The 17,527-nt window shown below is 40.2% G+C and overlaps 1 protein-coding gene across 1 annotated transcript in view; it reads left to right on the top strand.

Moving 5' to 3' along the window:
- LOC149238418 (squalene monooxygenase SE1-like) overlaps positions 1 to 17,527 on the top strand; it is a 201,936-nt gene that overhangs the window by 56,156 nt on the left and 128,253 nt on the right. The window lies entirely within an intron of this gene.

The raw sequence follows: 17,527 nt of genomic DNA on the forward strand, positions 1-17,527 counted from the left end.
GGGATCATGGTCCTTATGATTAGCCCTAATACAAGAACAACTAGGGCGTGGAGTTAACAACTTATGACTACCAATCTACCCTGAACAAAGTACATTTGACTTACTTGCTGAGAGAGCACTCAACTCAGCCCTTTTGGTCCACGTACTTTGAACACTTCTGGCAGGTCCTTTGCCACGTCTTCTTCTGCTCACAAGACTTCTGCAACTTTAGAATGCTTGCATCTCCAGCTGACCAATCTGCCTCTACCAATCACTCCTGCTGCTCCAAGGATGACTGATCTTAGGTCTTCCAAGCTGCCCACTTACAGTCACTTTGCTCCTCCAAGGATGACTGTTCTAGGGCTCAACAATCTGCCCTCCAACATTACTTTTAGCTGCTCCAAAAGACACTGTTCATAGGGTCTTCTAAGGCTGCCCCTACACAGTGACAAGTCTGCTCCTTTGTCACACAACCTAGAGCTTCTTACAATCAGCCCACATTCAACTATACTGATGCACTTAGGGCTTGCACAATGCTGCCTCCTATTAGTGATGTTGCTCCAACAATATCACAGAACTTGGGCATAAGAAGGGTCCTCAACACAGTGATCTAATCTCCACTAAATTACTGTACATTAGGCCTTCTTTCCAGCATCAATTCCCTACAATCATCCAACACAGAACAGAGGGAACTCATCTGCAACCTACGACACTTCTTACCTTCTTTCCAAGCTTCATGCAGAGCTCAGCCTTACACAGAGGGATCTGTCCCAACAGCTGAGACACCTATACTGCCCTACCTTAGGTCTGTCCACAATCTGAGATTTTTGTCCCCTTTTACCAACCATGCTGAGGCCTTGGCCTTCCTGTAGTAGATGAATTAGGGCTTCAGCGCTCACAAAAACAAGTGACAGAACTCTGCCCCTCCATGGACAGAACAGTCTCTCCAAAACCCTCGGTCAATCCATCCTTCAATTCGGTCTGCTCAGAAATGCACAGAAGATTCTGACCTCTTCTAGAGAATTTATCTTGCTCAGAATTTCTCCAGCTCGGCTCTCCTCAAGTTCTGTGGCTACCCTTTTTCTATTCACAAATGAATGATTGCCTTGGATGATCCTCAATGAGCAAATCTTCTCCCCTTCTTATAGTGTTCAAGGTGGGTTTACATCTCACCAAGGGTCATGACATTTCACTCAAGCCTACCTAATCCATTTGCTTAAACACCAATTTCTCGAGGAGTAAATATTCATTTCATTTAATCTTTGCCACATTATTGAAGCCATAGTTGCCCCTTAGCCCTTCAAGGGTGCCCCGCATGCTCTCAATGAATAAAATATCAAATTCTCTACTTGGTTTTGTGCCCACAACTTTAGGTACAAAACCCACTGTTTTGGTACACTGCCCACAAATCACTTTTGTGCCTCACAAACCCAGTACCCTAGGGGTTGTGGGAGTACCTCCAAGCTACACAAATCAACACATTGGGGTTTCCAACATAGGGGACTGTTTTATTTTATTTATTTTTTATATTAATTTTAATTTTTATTTGTTACTTGTGTTAACAACAAATATATGACAGGGTACAAACAGGGACAGTTCCCTGAAAGCTAGAAGAAAGGTCTCCATGTCTGGTTGTGCATCGGCCCTTGGTAGAGCATATATGTGCATTTCTTAAAGTGAGAACTTAGATCACTGCAAACTCCTCCCTGAGGTGTTGGAAGTATGTTCGAGTGTCTTAAAAACATTTCCTTGTATGGAATGCCTTTGGAAAACGGCTGAAACCTATGTTGCCAGGAAACATGGGTTTGGGGATGGGTGTGTCACTTTTTGAAACAAGGTACGCGGGTTCATTAGGTGTATATTATAATTCATATATATTATATATTTTATAAATTATAATATATATGAATTTTGAAATCTTCCAACTTACAACAAGAAAAATAAATCATTTAAAGACTTAAACATGAACATTTACTTCCTTGCGTCCTCGCTGCCCTAATCTGCGTCCTCACAATGATGCCCTAGAGATCTGCATCCTTCTTCAAAGCTGCCCAAGAGATCTGCATCCTCCTTCCTTGTGTATACCCAAGAGACAAGGAAGAGATGAGAGGATGAGAGTGAGTGAAATGAGACACAATGTCTCCTTTTATATGCAACGTTGAGGTTAGCTGGGGGTGTGCAACACAACTTAACTTGCTGGTTGACCTTGACAAATTGTCAAGAAATACAAATAAATTCATATCTCCATGAATACATGTCAGAATTGGATGATCTTTAGATCAATCCTACACCTCTTGACGAGAGGAATCCAAGAAAAATATCAGCTACCATAAATAAGATGACCCACATTGAGTTTGGCCCTAGTTGCCAATTTTAACACTCCCTCTCAACTATGGAGAACTCCATTTGCTAATCCATCTGTTTGTCGGTACTATCTCTGCTATCAAATGCACTGCCCTGCACTGTGCGACTCTGCTTAACTATGAAAAAGAAGAGATGATCGAGAATGTGTCATACCATCCTCTATTTACCCAATGTCAGTCCCAGGTAAAAGAGAGTGCTCAATAGTGCTCTTGCTGACCCGAAGTCAGTCCCAATGAAGAGAGTGTGTCATACCACTCTTACTAATCCTAGATGAGTTCCAAAAGAGAGTGAGTTATATTACTCTTACTGACCCGAAGTTAGTTCCAATTGATCCCAGATCAATGTCATCCTAGCATAGGGAGTACGGTAGATACATGATGTGTCCATCGGTAATACTATGGTCCCTATCTTCATTTCCCTACTCATTGGCCATATGAAAGGTACTTCCCATGAGTCCCAGACTGCATGGGTAGGATGTCTCGGTAGGAGAAGGATGAACCACTCATCTTGCCTACATGTCACCACAGGGTATCATAGGGGAAGGTTGAACCATTCTCCCTGTACGCAATGCACCTCTAGGGGAGGGTGAGTCAACCTATCGTCGCTTGTTGCTCCAAGAAGTACCCGAAGACCCCCGGAGCTCCCAGAGCTCAATGTATGCATCATATAGGACCCTCATAAGAGGGTCTCTCAATGACTCCTAGTCGTTCTCAGAAAGTCAAGAATTTGACCTTTCCCAGGGGCTTCGTCAGAATGTCGGCGACTTGCTCATCTGTCCCAATATGGTGGAACCTTATTGCTCCTCGCTGTACCATATCCCAGATAAAGTGGTACCTGATATCGATGTGCTTGGAGCGATCATGAAATACAGGATCCTTGGATAAACGAATCCCACTCTGGTTGTCGCAAAGGATCACAGTAGTATCCAATGTATGTTCAAACAACTCACTGAAGATCTTCCTCAACCAGGCAGCTTCACAGGAGGCCATACTCGTAGCAATGTACTCTACCCCAATGGTGCTCAAAGCCATCGACCTCTGCTTCTTGCTCATCCAGGATATCGAGGCAGAACCCAAAGAGAAACAACACTCGGAAGTGCTCTTTCGGTCCACCACACTGCTTGCCCAATTAGCATCGGAATATCCATGTAGCCTCACATCTCCGACAATGTATCTCAACTCATGAGTGATTGTGCCTCGAAGATACCTCAGAAGATTCTTGGCACCAATCCAATTTGAGTGATGAGGCTCAACCATATATTGGCTCAACGTGTTGATTGCAAAACATATATTCGGACGGGAGTACACTAAGAACATCAATGCTCCTATGAGTTGACGATACTCAAAAGCATTTCCCAAAGCAGGTCCGACAACACTACCGCATAACTTCTTGAAGTTAAGCTCCATCAGGGTAGTCACGGGCTTGCAGTCCACCATACCAAATCTCTCCAATATCTTCACCACGTATTTTCCTTGAGATAGGAAAATCTCTCCTGGCTTCTACCAGACCTCCAGCCCTAGGAAATAGTGCATCGGTCATAGGTCCTTCATCTCAAATTCGAAAGCCAACTCCCTCTTACATTTGTGAATGAGAGGGTCTGCACTTGTCATGAAGAGGTCGTCAACATACAACACCAGTATGAGAGGCTTATCATCCTCAACCTTAAAGTAAAGGTTTGGACCGGCTTCACTCCTAGTGAATCCTAGCTTCATCAAGTCGCTATTGATCCTCTCGTACCAAGCTCGGGGTGCTTGCTTCAGCCCATAGAGAGCTTTCTTCAACCTGCACACTTGAGATTCTCGATTGTGAATCTCAAACCCCTCGGGTTTTTCCACATAGACTTCCTCTTTAATCGAACCATGCAAGAATGCAGTGTTGACATCCATTTGATGTAGTTTCCATCCTTGCGAAGCAACAAGGGCTATGATCGAGCGGATGGTGGTGTATCGGGCAACAGGTGCAAATATCTCATCATAATCTACACCTTCCTTTTGAGAGAAGCCTCGAGCAACAAAGCGAGCCTTATATTTTTCAGCACTCCCATCAGCTCCATGCTTTATTTTGTAGAGCCACTTCGTGGTGACAACTGTTTTGTCTTGGGGTTTGGGGACCACATCTCAGACATCGTTTTTCATGATGGACTCGTATTCCTCATTCATAGCATCCTTCCATACTTGATGCTTCATGGCTTCTTTGAACGATGAAGGCTCATTTTGAATGATGGTGCTCATGATGGTCAAGTATCCCTGATACTTGGTCGACTTCTTACTTTCAATGAAAGTCCCTCTGGGTGCAATATGTCCTTCAGCATCATCAAGTGTCCCCCTAAGCCATGAGGGCCTCTTCCTAGAAGAGGAAGGCTCTTGCGGAGGGGGATCAATAGGATCCATAGGTTCTTCCACATTGGGCACCATCTCATCTTCCTTCTCATCCGGCTTCTGGGTGTCAACTTCTTTATCTTTCCTTAGAATAGGAAGATTGTCAACCTTGCTAAGAGCCATATCTTCGTCAAAGGTGACATCATGAGTTGTCTCTACTTCTCTTTGACCAACCACATAGATTCTATAGCCCTTAGAATTTTCGCTATATCCCACGAAGATTCCCTTCTTTCCAGATGCACCCAATTTGTTTCTTTTCTCTTTCAGCACATGAAAATATATGGGACTTCCAAAAATTCTAAAATGAGAGACATCAAGTTTCTTACCAGTGAACATCTCTTCAGGAGTCTTGAAATCTAATGCTTGATGAAGGCATCAATTTTGAACATATACGGCGGTATTTGCAGCTTCGGCCCATAGAAACTTCGGAAGCCTTTGATCATGGAGCATGGAACGAACAACTTCCATAATCATACGATTCTTCCTTTCCACCACACCATTCTGCTCAGGAGTGTATGGTCTTGTGGTCCCCCTCTTAATGCCAGCTTGTTTGCAAAAGTCATGGAACTCATTAGATTCATACTCGGTCCCATTATTAGTCCTTAAGATCTTGATCTTCTTATTGGTTTGATTCTCGATCAAGGCTTTGAAGTGACGGAACCAGGAGAACACTTCATCCTTCTTTTTCAAGAAGTATATCCAAGTCTTGCGAGAGCAATCATCTATAAAAGTGAGATAATATAGATATCCTCCCAAAGAGTTCACAGGCATCATACCAGATATGTCGGAGTGAACCAACTGCAAAATGTCAGAGGTCTTGCTATGGCTTGAGGGGAATGGTCCCCTTTTAAGCTTCCCTTTGGCACGTCCCGGACGTACACCTTCTTGCTCTACTTTAAACTTGGGCATTCTGGTCACCATTTGTCTCACATCGGGTAGAGCCTTATAATGAAGGTGGGCATACCTCCGGTGCCATAGTTCAGACTGTAGAGTTGTGTCGCAAGACATGACTCCCAATGGACATCCTCCAACTTGATATAAAGAGTCAACCCAAAACCCAAGAGTGAAAGCATCTTTGAAATTCTTTTTCCACACATGTACCTTGCCATCGATGAAGGCCACCTTGTAGCCTTTGTCCTCCATTGCCGAAATGGACACCAGGTTCTTCTTGAGATCAGGTACATATAGAACTTCTTGCAAATGAATCGTGTTACCTTGATTTAATTGAAGAGTAACATTCCCTACACCCTTTACGGGATAGGTGGAATTGTCTCCAAGAATAATCGCCAAGTTTATCTCCTTCTCTATTAGGTTAGAGAGAGCTTCCTTGTAACCAGTGAAGTGCCTTGAGGCACCACTATCAATAAGCCAATTGCCCAACGAGTCTGGAGGAGAGGTAGTGGAGAGGGCTGATATCAGATAATATTCATCTTGATTATTGTTAACAACATTTGTTTCATACCTGGAGTTCCTTGATTTCTTGGAGGGTTGGCCACTTCCTTGATTTCCGACATTCCTCTTTCCTTTGCCATTGAACCTGCCATTCCTTTGATTGTGGTTGGAGTTGCCCTGGGAGTGATTTTGATCATCGTCATGAGATGTGTCCTTCCTATTTTGACACTCCCTCGCATAGTGGCCAAATTTATTGCAAGCGAAGCATCATCCCTTCCTTCCATCCTTCAATCCGGCCTTTCCTTTGAATTTAGACCCATAATTATTTCTCCTTTTAGCTTGAGAGGAGAAAACAATGGGGTTGCCTTTGCTTGAAGGCATTTCTTGCTCTACCATCCTTGTCTCTTCTTGAATGCATCTCGCCATCAATTCCTCAAATCCCGAAATTCGATCATTGTTGAGAAGATTGGTTCTAAATACATAGCATTTGGACGGGAGCCCTCCGAGAGTAATGATAGTCAGTTCCTTGTCAGCAATGACTTCTCCGATCGATAAGAGATCATTCTTGATCTCAGTGATCCTTAAGAAGTAGGATTGAATATCCTCGTCTTTGCCCTTCTTAATATCCTTCAACTTATTTTTGAGGAACAAAACATGATTTGCATCACTAACTTTAAACAATCTTACCAGTCTATCGTAGATCTTGTTGGAGGTGTTCAGCTCGGAAACGTAGTCCACCAGACACTTGTCAATAGAGTCCCGGATGATCTTCTTTGCTTTGATTTCACCCTTAGTGTACTTGTTCCTTGTAGCAGTTGGTGTATTTGATGGAGGCTCCGTAATTCTGCCTCTCACATAGTCCAACACTTCTTGCTCTTCCAATGTCAGATCAAGAGACATCTTCCATCTGTGATAGTCAGACTTCTCATGGAACTTGTCTTTGACGGGGAAGTGCGATGAGGAGCCCATGAAGCCTTTTGACTTTTTCCAACTGTCTTTGGTGATTGCTCTTGCTCTTGCTTGGGCTTTGTCTTCACCTCAGTTCTGATACCATGTTAAATTATGGTATGTTCTATGCTTAGAGCAATTTACATCAATTCTTCTTATTAGCCCAATGTCAATCTAATCTCCACTAAATTACTGTACATTAGGCCTTCTTTCCAGCATCAATTCCCTACAATCATCCAACACGGAACAAAGGGATCTCATCTGCAACCTACGACACTTCTTACCTTCTTTCCAAGCTTCACGCAGAGCTCAACCTTACACAGAGAGATCTGTCCCAACAACTGAGACACTTATACTGCCCTACCTTAGGTTTGTCCACAATCTGAGATTTTCAGCCCCTTTTACTAGCCACACTGAGGCCTCGACCTGCTTGTAGTAGATGAATTAGGGCTTCAACCATCACAAAAACAAGTGACAGAACTCTGCCCCTCCATGGACAGAACAGTCTCTCCAAAACCCTCGGTCAACCTGTCCTTCAATTCGGTTTGCTCAGAAATGCACAGAAGATTCAAACCTCTTCTAGAGACTTTATCTTGCTCATAATTTCTCCATCTCGGTTCTCCTCAAGGTCTACGACTACCCTTCTTCTATTCAAATGATTGCCTTGGATGATCCTGAATGAGCAAATCTTCCCCCCCTTCTTATAGTGGTCAAGGTGGGTTTACATCTCACCATGGGTCATGACATTTCAAGCCTACCTAATCCATTTGCTTAAACACCAATTTCTCAAGGAGTAAATATTCATTTCATTTAATCTTTGCCACATTATTGAAGCCATAGTTTCCCCTTAGCCCTTCAAGGGTGCCCCGCATGCTCTCAATGAATAAAATATCAATTTCTCTACTTGGTTTTGTGCCCACAACTTTAGGTACAAAACCCACTGTTTGGGTACGCTGCCCACAAATCACTTTTGTGCCTCACAAACCCAGTACCCTAGGGGTTGCGGGAGTACCTCCCAAGCTACACAAATCAACACATTGGGGTTTCCAACATGGTGGACTGTTTTATTTTGTTTCTTTTTTATATTAATTTTAATTTTAATTTGTTACTTATGTTAACAAAAAATATATGACAGGGTACAAACAGGGACAGTTCCTTGAAAGCTAGAAGAAAGGTCTCCATGTCTGGTTGTGCATCGGCCCTTGGTAGAGCATATATGTGCATTTCTTAAAGTGAGAACTTAGATCACTGCAAACTCCTCTCTGAGGTGTTGGAAGTATGTTTTAGTGTCTTAAAAACATTTCATTGTATGGAATGCCTTTGAAAAACAACTGAAACCTATGTTGCCAGGAAACATGTGTTCGGGGATGGTGTGTGTCACTTTTTGAAACAAGGTACGTGGGTTCATTGGGGGTATATTATAATTCATATATATTATATATTTTATAAATTATAATATATATGAATTTTGAAATCTTCCAACTTACAACAAGAAAAATAAATCATTTAAAGACTTAAACATGAACATTTACTTTGAAATTTCAAATTTGATATGAAGTGGAAATTGCAATTTACATATTGAAATGAAGACAATAACTCCCTTCAAGAAGAAAACCGAAGTAGATTATAAAATTAATATATATGTTTAAAGAACTCTAAACCATAATTTTAAATTATGGCATGTTCTATGCTTAGAGCAATTTACTTCAATTCTTCTTATTAGCCCAATGTCAATTCTCAGTATAGCAATCACATTAACATATAAGTAAAATGATGATAGAACATAAATAAAATTGACAGAAGACAAGCCAAGACAAGAGACACAAGATGTGGTGGCTAGCCAGGGACAAACCCCAATGTGGGGAAACCCTTTGATCAATTCTTCTATATTCTTCAATAATTCAGCAGAGAGAGAGAGAGATAGTACAATATCACAAATTTGTGATTTATAACAGCAACAACATAAATCAAATCAACAAGGTCAAAGCTGGTCAAACAGCTCACCAATGACCTTAAGATATCCTAGGAGAACTCGGCCTCCAAAAGCAAGTATGTGCAGCCCAAAACAATCGAAGTAAGAGGGACAAATCAGAAATGAAAGCTACAACAACCTGCAACCAGCCCTAACCAATCAACGCTGTCCAAATCATGCAAAGCCGCAGTTAAAGAGGGTAAGACACTAGTCAAAGAAGCCCTAGATCACCCCAAAGAGATGGTTGTACCCTCCTGCGTCCTCACTGCCCTAATCCGCGTCCTCACAACGATGCCCCTGAGATCTGCGTCCTTCTTCAAAGCTGCCCAAGAGATCTACGTCCTCCTTCCTTGTGTACGCCCAAGAGACAAGGAAGAGACGAGAGGATGAGAGTGAGTGAAATGAGACACAATGTTTCCTTCTTTTATATGCAACGTTGAGGTTAGCTGGGGTTGTGCAAAACAACTTAACTTGCTGGCCGACCTTGAGAAATTGTCAAGAAATACAAATAAATTCATATCTCCATGAATCATGTCGGAATCGGATGATCGTTAGATCAATCCTACATTTCTTGACGAGAGGAATCCAAGAAAAATATCAGCTGCCATAAATAAGATGACCCACATGGAGTTTGGCCCTCGTTACCAATTTTAACACATAAAAACACATTCCTCAAATATGGATACTATTGAATAAATAAAATACTTGTATCGAAGTTGTGTTGAGTGTGATGAAACATTTATATTATGTGGGTATTGACATTGTGGAGAAATTTATCAGAGTAGAAGAAACGCAAGGAAATTAGCGAACACTTAAGATAACAAAACGTATTTTTTTAAGTGCATATATCCCCCAGGCTTCAAATGACTTGCACTCTGGTATTTCTACGTTTTTTTAAATGCAAATATCCTTCTGAAGATGACTTCTTGTTAATGGCATTTCTGTAAAAGGATGTCATATTTTAGTTAGAGGCATGCATTACTAATTACTAAATTAGTGATTATATCATTAAGAAATAAAATCCAAGAACTAATTCATGGCAAAGAAATTTAAAAAAGATGTACTTTTGAAACGATGGGAGTTTGAGACCTTAGAAATTTATTTTTGAAATGTTTTACTGAGATAGGAATTTTGATAAAAATCATGGCAAGGAAATTAAAAAAGCTTGTACTTCTTTCGAAATCATGGGACTTTAAGACCTTAGAACTTTAAATTTGAAATGTTTTACTAAGATAGTGTTTTTTTTCTTGCCCGATGCCACATAAGAATCCGTAACCCACCCATTTTTAGGTTCACGCACCCATTTTCGAAGTTCGACAAACCCGTTTAAGCAAACAAACCCAGGGCACAAGTATTGAGTATCGAGTTCTTACACATAAGAATCCGATTCATATGGGTGCATCGGGGAAATACCTATTGCAACACCCGGTTCGTGGGGATGAGAACTTGAGATGAGTTCACGAACCCATGCTACAAAGGCTGAATGTAATATTCCTAGGGATTTTTTATAGTAAATAACAAAGTAAACATAGACAAAAGCCACAAAAATTAAACACATGAATCAAACCACAAAAATGCACCAAAAATTGCGATGCTGAGCCATTTTATTAATCTGAAGAGGGTAAAATTAGGTGCTGGAAAGAGTGCACTTGGGCTTGCTCAAGTCAAGCTAGCTAAGCCCAAATGAATAATAAGAAATCCCCCTCAGGTATGCTGCTGCTCTATCTCCTGCCTCTACGCTGTACTGCCTAGAAATAAGCTGTTGGTTTTGAAGATCTGCTGCTAGGACCTCCTTTAGTGCTCAAAAAATTTCGAGAAATTAACACCGGACTCTCCACAAAATACCTAGAATAACCCACGAAGGAATTGGGCTATTGTTGACCTCGAAATTTCGGTCCTCTTTTCCCTCTATGGCTCTGCTGCTAAGAAATTCGGCCCCCTTGTCTATCCTGTTGCAAATGCCCCCAAAAATAGTTGCAAACTCCAAGCAAAGGCTCTCCCAAACTCCTCCTAAAACCTTAGGCCCAAACTCATTTCACACCTTAACTCCCAAGTGTGCCTCCTCCAAGAATTGCGTAGTCCCTGCCCTGCTGTTAGTGTCTCCTCCCCACAAACTCCCACTTCGCTGCTGGAAGAATTGGAAAAGGATAGAACTCCCTCCTTGGGCTGACACTAGAAGTCCACCGAAGCAAGGGTTGATATCTTCGCTCAAAGGCACTCGTGTGCTAAACAACACTTGCAGACTTGGCTTCAGCTCAAGCGTGCTATGTCAAAGACACGATTTCTAAATAGATGATTGAATGACCAAAAGAGTGCCTTCCCTTCCTTTTTGGCAAGATGCCTCCAATGTACTCATGTGGGCCCACCTCGATTTCCTCCCACCGAATTTCCCTCCACGACATGCGTATTCCTCCATGTGGGCTGCAATTCTCCAAGGGTGGCCCCCATGCTCCACTAGGGGCTCAATATTCTCCTCCTCTAATGTTTGGGGCTTGCTTTTAATAAAAAATCGATGTGGGTTCTTTAAACCCACATTTCCTAAGTGCAAACATGAATGAAGACAAAACTTATCAAAATTGATATTTCACTTAGCAATAATGCTAAGTGGGAATATCACAGTCCTCCCTGCCAAAACATTGCTTGTCCTCAAACAACTGTAATGAAGTATGCTTAAGTATTTTCTCCCCTTCCCAAGTGGTATCCTTATCTGGTAGGCTCCTCCATCTAATCAAGAACAATTTGATGGCCCTGTTTCTCAAACGCCACTCCCGAGTGTCCAGAATAGCCTCCAACTCTAGAACTAAGTGACCCTCATCATCTGTACGAGGTAGCTCTGCAGCTGTTGTCACCTCCTGTCCCAGTGCCTTTTTTAGGCAAGACACATGAAAAATGTTGTGCACTCGACTACCCAGGGTAGCTCCAGCTCATATGCCACCTCCCTATCTCTGCGAGTGACTCTGTATGGTCCATAGAAACGAGGCTTGAGCTTCTCGACCCCCTTGTGCTTGAGCGATGATTGCTTGTATCGCTGAAGCTTTAAGAAGACCAAGTCCCCTACCTCAAACTGTCTCTCAACTCTGTGCCTTTCTACATAAATTTTCTGCTAGTTCTGGGCTATCCCCATGTCTTGAGAGCCTGTAAAATGTCTTGGGTCTCCTGTATCTAATCCTTGGCTCTAGGGGCCTTGCTGTCTCCAAACATTATGTCAGCAAAAGTCAATGCATTGTAACCGTATAGAGCTCGGAATGGGGACATACCTATGGACATGTGGTATGTGGTGTTGTAGCAGTACTCTCCCAAATGTAACCATTGTATCCATGCTTGCTAATGGCCCGTCACATAGTTACGCAAGTAACCCTCCAGCCATTTGTTAACTATCTCTGTCTGCCCACTAGTTTGAGGGTGATAACTAGTGCTCGGAGTGAGCTCAGTGCCCACTAGTCGGAATAGCTCCTACCAAAATCCCCCCATGAACCTGCTGTCCCAGTCACTGACAATGGTCTTCAGAAGACCATGTAGCCGAAACACCTCCTTGAAAAACAATTCGGCCACATGTGAGTTCGAGTACTAGGTTGAGATGGCAAAGAAATGCACAAACTTTGTTAGCTGATTAACCACCACGTAAATGTAGTCTTTGCCCTGTACCGTGGGCAACTTGGTAATGATGTTCATCAATACCCTCTCCCATTTCCCCTCAGGGATAGGAAGAGGCTGTAACAAGCCGACAGGGTGTGACTGCTCACCCTTGTTCCTTTGGCATGTGTCACACTCCTTGACATGCCGTAGAAGGTCATCCTTTAGGCCCCTCCACGCAAATGCTCCCTCATGGTCCTATAAGTCTTTGTGAACCCCTGGTGCCCTATTAGTGGTGAGTCATGGGCAACTTGCAAAATCTTCTCCCTCAGCTGAGAGTTAGGCACCAAGTAAGTCCAGTCTTTGTATTAAATCACCTCGTTCATCACCTTGTACTGGTTATCTGTCACTGTAACGACCAAAAGTCGTATACGCAACAAAAATCTTTAAAACACTTCAAAGACGTAAATGTCCATTGTAAGACATGTAACTGTATATTGAATTGATGTAAGATATGAGATGATTACAAATGAGAATGAGGGTCTGCTTATATACCCTAAGCAGGTGCCTTTTCATGAATGGTCATGTCTCTAAGACATGCCTCTTCATTACTAACTAACTAACCATTAGTTAATTAATTATTATTATATTTATATTTATATTTATTATTTTTATATGAATTATATTCATAACATTGCCTCTCTCTTCAAGAAGCTTTGTCCTCAAAGCTTATTGAGAATATCTTCTCGTCTCTGAACTTTCATCTTCGTTGATACAAGATGATATGATGCTCTGAGTGATAGACAAAATTGTCTTACTGAGAATGGATCAGACCATCCTAGATTAATCTTCTCTGAAATCTTCTAATCTCTAGAAATTTTTGATGAATAGTTATTGTAGGACTGTATTCTGCAAACTTCAATATTCTTGGGGACATAAATTTGTCGTTTATGTTCTGAGTGATACTTGTACGTAGGTTGATTGGAAAGTTTTCTCTTGTGATTCAGATGTCGATAAATAGTTCTTTTGGTTGGAATTTCCCTTATCATGTTAGTGGTTGTTGTTAGAAAGTCAGAAAGGCAGTAAAGATTTTCTTGTTCTTGATAATTACTTGTGATGTTTCTTATAATTACGATTCTTTATATCTTTTTTCTTTTGTTCATCAAGCAATTACCAAAATCAGCAGCACATAAAACAATAGACACAAGATGTAGGCACATGCCAGGGAAAAACCCTCCTTGAGGGGAAAACCCAGTCAAGATAATTCTTCCTTTCAATAGTATTCTTTGGGATTTTTCACCTTAGACCAAGACAAGACCTTCCCTCCACACCAAGTCCACCTCCCAGAATTTCGATCTCTTTCCAACAACTTTGACTAGGGCAACAACTTACGACCACTGACAACAACGGAACTTAGGAGACTTCGTTCTCCCAATCCAGAACACGAAACTCAAAGAGGGAGGCACCAAAATTTTGATTTTTCCTTTCACCTTAGACTTACCCAAACTCACATTCACTTTGGCTTCCCAATAATAGAGTTCACACCTTTTTCCAACTATAAGAGAACTTCGCACTTCTGCCGAGCAAGAAGAGAACTTTGCACTTCTGCCCAACAACAAGAGAATTTGAACTTGATGAGAGAATGATGCTCCAAATGAATTCGATGTGCTTCCTTTTATAGGCTTCTTGTGGGGTCGAATAGGGTCCTTAGGCCGACTTGATCTTATTCTAGGCCGACATGGTGTGGAGGTTACATAATTCATATTTGACTCAATACTTGACCTTTTTACATGATTCAAAAGCTTAAGAAGGGTATTTTTAAATGTACAATAACTCTATAGACTCAGAATAAATTCTAGAAGTCCTCAATGGGGACTTTGACCTAAAACATGGTGACCCAAGCATGAAACCCATGCTTTATTAAGTCACAATAATAATAATAATAATAATTCTTTTCTTTATTCTTTTGACAAGTACATTACACAATGACTCAAGTACATATTGAAGATCGAACATAGTTACATTTTCCAACAGTTGTTTCCTGATTTCCTTCAAGTACTATTGTTGTTGAGTTGGATACTGAATCATGATTTTGAATGTCCATCGTTTGAACTGCAACTTCTGCATGTGTCTTCACCTCAGTAGGTTTATCCTTTACTTGAGTTATGATTTTCACTGAATTGGTATTTGTTTCTTTATCTTCAACTTGGATTGAAACAACTGGAGACTTAAGCTTGTCATTTAGTGATTTCTTGTCACTTTTAAGCTTCTATATTTGCGTGAGTAAGGCTTGGTTATGATTCATTAGACGTGAAAGTTCGCCATTTTCTGAATTATTGATTTTGTCCTTAGTATCTTTTTCTTTATCTTTTAAATTTTTGATTTGCTCTAATAATTTTTTATTAAGGGTTTTTAGGCACACATTTTCTTTTTCTTTTTCTAATAGATTCTCCTTTAGTTCCTTATCAGAACTTTCATTTTCTTGTTTTAGTCTTTTTTTCTTAACCTTGGACTTTTTTATTTGTGAAAGTAATTTCTCATTGTGGTCCTTTAGACGCCAAATTTCTTTGTTGCTTTCTGTTGATTTTTCATGAAACTGATCTTCGAGATTTTTATATTTCTTTTCTGATGTTTCGTTCTTTTGTTGAAGTTTTGCGATTTCTTATTTTAATCTTTTAATTTGTGTCTAGGCGTTATCTTGATATTCTTCTAAAGTAAACAATCTTCGACATTTTGGACAAGGTATTGTGTGATTTTAAAAAATCGATAAATATTGATCTTCTGTTCGACAAAATGGACATCTGGTCCAAAATGTAGAGTTATATATGGAATCCATAGTTTCTTTGTTCATCTTCGAATTATAAATTCCTATTTAAATAAAACTACACCTTATATTTATTATAATGCTTTTAAGCAATACTCTTCCTTTGTTATAACTTGTTATCCTTATATCTCTTTATAGTTCTAGATTTAACCCTTTATAAGCTTTAATATATGGATGTTTTAAGTAACATTCTATAATAATACCCGCTTTGTACTTATATATATTTTCCATAATTTTATGACTTGAAGTTTTCTTTAAAATACCCCTTTGTAATATAATACTTCATGAAGATATCTAAAAGATCAATATCCATCACTGCTCTTTGTAGCACGTCAACACTGTATCACATTTAATCCGAATGTTGTGGCAACCAATGAGACTGTATGTCTCTTCTCATAGGTATGCCGAGGGTTTCTGCCATCATGGAAACTTGCCAAGATAGTATAGATCTACACCACTGTAGCTGCTACCAACGTGATCTTTATTGAGTCAAGACAGGTCGAGGATAGTCCATCTACTGTGTCCTCATTCAAAGTTGGTTTTGTCTCATCTATAGGTATGCCGAGAATGAAACAGTGACATTACTTCATCATTTTCATATGCCCAAATCTCATACAACCCTTCTCTATTCATTCGAATCCATCTCCTTCAAATCATAGATATGCCGAGAAGGGATAGACCTTGGTTCTGCTGCTCCTTATACCCCATCCGAGGAGGCAGCTAAACCCTTAGACCTAGATAACTTAATGCGGATGTGACTGTAGCTTCTTGTTCCTTGACTGCGACTCCTTGTATGTGAAAATCTCAAAGGCATCCGAAATTATGTTGTATATTTTCGCTGACCCCTCCTGGGTATTTATAGTAGTGAGCCACCTATATGAGCTGACATATGTTTATGAACCGACATGTCTATTTCTTCAAGCTGACATGACATGTATTTATTTAATTCATTTATTTGGAGCCGACATGATCATCTCCTTATCGTTTTTCTTGCAGACTTTGATAGGCTTGCTTTTGAGGCATTGATCTTGGTCTTGGAGGGTTGTTAGACAACTTTGAAGACTTGTACATATTTACATAAACTCATGAAGAGTTTCTATACACATGACATGACTCTTTGACATATAAATAAATCCTAAAGACATCAAGAAGAAGTCTTTCACCTAGTGACACTTCTTGCTCATGAAACCCATGTAGCAAGATTACAAAAATAATTTATTTCCTTTCATTACATCAAATACAAATATCATGTCATTATGAAGACCGAACCTAGTTACACTTTCTTCAACAGGATTCATGACCACTGACAAACAGGTCAACTCATACATCTAGGACTTCATCATCATGCATAGGTATTTCATATCATGTGTTAGTTAAACCCAACTTCACAAATATCAATAAGAGTTAGACATACAACAAACTTGATTAGACTAGGGTTTGATCAGACAAACACACACATACTAAGGAAATCATTTCTAATACATTACAAGGGTCTTGCATACACATTCCACCAAACCTTAATGAGTTAGGGTTTCAATATAGGAACGTAGCAAACCCAAGATTACAAATATTCTAAAGGTTCAGGATTTTAGACTTTATCATTCAACCCTAACAAGTTAGGTTTTCCCAATCATACACAATTCCTAAACATGACATCATCAACAAAAACTTCAAATAACATTTCTCAATAACCCTAAGCAGTTTTAGGGTTTTAGACATTAACATTAGCATGTCCTTAGGTTAGGGTTTTCCAAAGAACCTATCTAGGGTTCTATAAAATCAGTGAAGAATAGGAGTGGGGTAGATTTATCAAGTGATGAATCTCCCAAAATAAGAATCAATATGATTCACTATAGCTAGTCACAACAATGTTAGTAATAGATTGTGAAATGAATAAACATTTATTATAAAGAAATAAAGGTTTAAAAGCATACCTTTGTTCCTTGACAAACCTTGTCTTGAGAGGTCCTCTTTCATACTCCTTGAGAATATAGCAGATGTTGTCCTAATCAAGACAATAGAGGGAGAATGATGATTAGTATTTAATATACTCACAACTAAATGAGTACATAAAACCAAAAATTGAAAGGGAATGAG

The sequence above is a fragment of the Pinus tabuliformis genome, chromosome 8, assembly GCF_031772625.1.
Source record: "Pinus tabuliformis cultivar Carrire ecotype Pingquan chromosome 8, CPIR1, whole genome shotgun sequence".
Taxonomy (NCBI): Eukaryota; Viridiplantae; Streptophyta; class Pinopsida; order Pinales; family Pinaceae; genus Pinus; species Pinus tabuliformis.